Here is a 3,408-nt window from a genome sequence, read left to right as displayed (position 1 = left end):
CACAACACACCATGATGCTCATCATCACAATTTTCCATGGTCTTCTCATAACAATGCTCCATGATCTTTGTCATCCCAATGCTCAATACACTTGTCATCACAATGCTCCCTGACACTTGTCGTCAGTATGCTCCTTGAACCCTGTCATGACAAGGCTCCATGCCTTTTTCATCACAATGATCCATGACTTTTTCATCTCAATACTCCAAGATCCCTGTAATCACAATGCTCCATGCCCTTGTCATCACAAAACTCCATGACGCATGTCAACAGAATGCTCCATGGCTTTCTCATCACAATGCTCCATGCCCTAGTCATCAGAATGCTCTAAGACCCCTGTAAACACAATGCTCCAGTCCCCTTTTCTTCAGAATGCTCCATGAGGCTTGTCATCACAACTTTCCATGGTCTTCTTTTCACAGTGCTCCAAGACCTTGTCACCACCATGCTCCATTCCCTTGTCATCACAATGCTCCATGACCCCTGTCATCACAATAATCCATGAACATTTTCAGCCCAATGTTCCACTACTTTCTCATCACAATGCTCCATGGCCAATATCATCACAATGCTCCATGACCACTGTAATCACAGCACTCCATGACACCTGACAACACAATGATCCGGGACTCTTTTCATCACAGTGCTCCATTCCCTATTCATCACAATGCTCCATGACTCCTGTCATCACAACACTCCATGAACATTTTCAGCCCACTGCTCCATGACCCTTGTCATCACATAGGTCCATGCCCTTGTCATCCCAATGATCCATGACCCCTGTATTCACAATGGACGGTAACGATTGTCATCACTGTGGCCATGACACATGTCATCACAATGCTGCATGCCTTTGTCATCAAAATGCTACATGACCTTGTCATGACAGTGCTCTATGCGCTTGTCATCACAATACTCCATTTCCATTGTCATCACAATCCTCCATGAACTTTGGGATCACATTGCTTCATGCCCTTGTCATCACAATTCACCATGCTCCTTGAAATCAAAATGATCCATGACCTCTGTCATCACAATGTTCCAAACCCTTCTGATCACAATGTACCATAACACTTGTCATCACAACACTCCATGATGCCTGTCATCACAATACTCCATGCACTTTTCATTACAAAGCTCCATGACCTTTCTCATCACAATTCTCAATACACTTGTCCTCACAATGCTCCCTGACACTTGTCATCACAATGTTCCTTGAACCCTGTCACGAAAAGGCTCCATGCTTTTTTCATCACAATGCCCCATGCCGTTTTCATCACAATGCTCCATGCCATTGTCATCAAAATACTCAATAAGCTTGTCATCAGAATGCTCCATGACCCTTGTCATCACAATTCTCCATGCACTTGTCAGCACAATGCTCCATTACTTTTGTCATCAGAATCCTCCATGACACTTGGCATCACAATGCTCCAAGCCATCGTCATCATAATGGGCCATTATATATGTCATCACAATGCTCCCTGACACCTGTCTTCACAATACTGCATGATCTGCTCATCACGATGTTCGATGCCCTTGTCATCACAATGCGCCATTCCAACTCTCATCGCAATAATCCATGAAACTTATTAGACCAATGTTCCATGCACTTGTCATCAAAATGCTCCATGCCCTTGTTAACACAATGCTCCATGACCTCTGTCATCACAGTGCTCCATCATTCCAGTCACCACAATGGTTCATACCCTCGTCATCAACAGTCTCTGTGACCTTTTTAACCACAATGCTCCATGAACTTTTCATCACAATGGTCCTTGACCCTTGTCATCACAATACTCTATGCCTTTCTCAGCACAATGCTCTATGACCCTTGTCATCACAATGCACCATGCGCTTGTCATTACAATGCTCCACAATCTTGTCATCACAATGCTCCATAAAATTTGTCATCACAATGCTCCATGCACTTCTCATCAAAATGCTCTCTCACCACTGATATCACAATGCTACATCACTATTTGTCACAACACTCCCTCACCCCTGTCATCACAATGTTACATGACTCCTGTCATCACAATGCTACATGCACTTATCATCACAATGATCGATGACCCCTGACATCACAATGTTCCATAACACCTGTCATCAAAATGTTCCATGACACTTTTCATCAAATTGCTCCATGACCCTGTCATCACAATGCTCCCTGCCCTTCTCATCACAATGCACCACGCCCCTGCCATCAAAATGCTCCATGACCTTTGTCATCACAAAGATCCATGACCATTGGCATCACAATGCTCCATGTCATTGTCATCACATTGCTCCATGCCCTTGTCTTCACATAGCTCCATGACACATGTCATCAGAATGCTCCATGGCCTTCTCATCACAATGCTCCATGCCCTTGCCATGACAATGCTCCATTACCCCTGTCATAACAATGCTCCATGACCCCTGCCATCACGATGTTCCATGGCCTTGTCATCACAAGAATCCATGACCGTTCTCATCACAATGCTCTAAGAACACTGTAATCACAATTCTCTATGCCCCTTTTCATCTCAATGATCCATGAACCATGTCATCACAATGCACCATGCCCATCATCATAATGCTTCATGCTATTGTCATCACAATGAAATCAAAATGCTCCATGACCTCTGTCATAACAATGTTCCATACCCTTGTGATCACCATAATCCATAACACTTATCATCACAACACCCCATGACGCTCATCATCACAATTATACATGGTCTTCTCTTCACAATGCTCCATGATCTTTGTCTTCACAATTCTCAATACACTTGTCATCACAATGCTCCCTGACACTGGTGGTCAGTATGCTCCTTGAACCCTTTCATGACAAGGCTCCATGCCTTCTTCATCATAATAATCCATGCCCTTTTCATCACAATGCTCCAAGATGCCTGTAATCACAATGCTCCATGCAGTTGTCATCTAAAAGCTCCATGACACTTGTCATCAGAATGCTCCATTCCCTAGTCATCACAATGCTCCATGACCCCTGTCATCACAACACTCCATGAATATTTTCATCCCAGTGCTCCATGACCCTTGTCATCACAATGATCCATGACCTTGTCATCCCAATGCTCCATGAACCCTGTATTCACAATGCTCCGTGACGCTTGTCAACACAGTGCTCCATGACACATGTCATCACAGTGCTCCATGCCTTTGTCAGCAAAATGCTACATGACCTTTTCATTACAATGCTCTATGTCGTTGTCATCACAATACTCCATTTCCATTGTCATCACAATCCTCCATGAATTTTGGGATCACATTGCTTCATGCTCTTTTCATCACAATGCTCCATGCTCCTTGAAATCAAAATGATCCATGACCTCTGTCATCACAATGCTCCAAACCCTTGTGATTACAGTGTTCCATAACACTTGTCATCACAACGTTCCA

Source organism: Mesoplodon densirostris, unplaced genomic scaffold, assembly GCF_025265405.1.
Source record: "Mesoplodon densirostris isolate mMesDen1 unplaced genomic scaffold, mMesDen1 primary haplotype scaffold_37, whole genome shotgun sequence".
Lineage (NCBI taxonomy): Eukaryota > Metazoa > Chordata > Mammalia > Artiodactyla > Ziphiidae > Mesoplodon > Mesoplodon densirostris.
The sequence above is the reverse complement of the archived record's forward strand: the minus strand, read 5'-3'. Positions refer to the sequence as shown.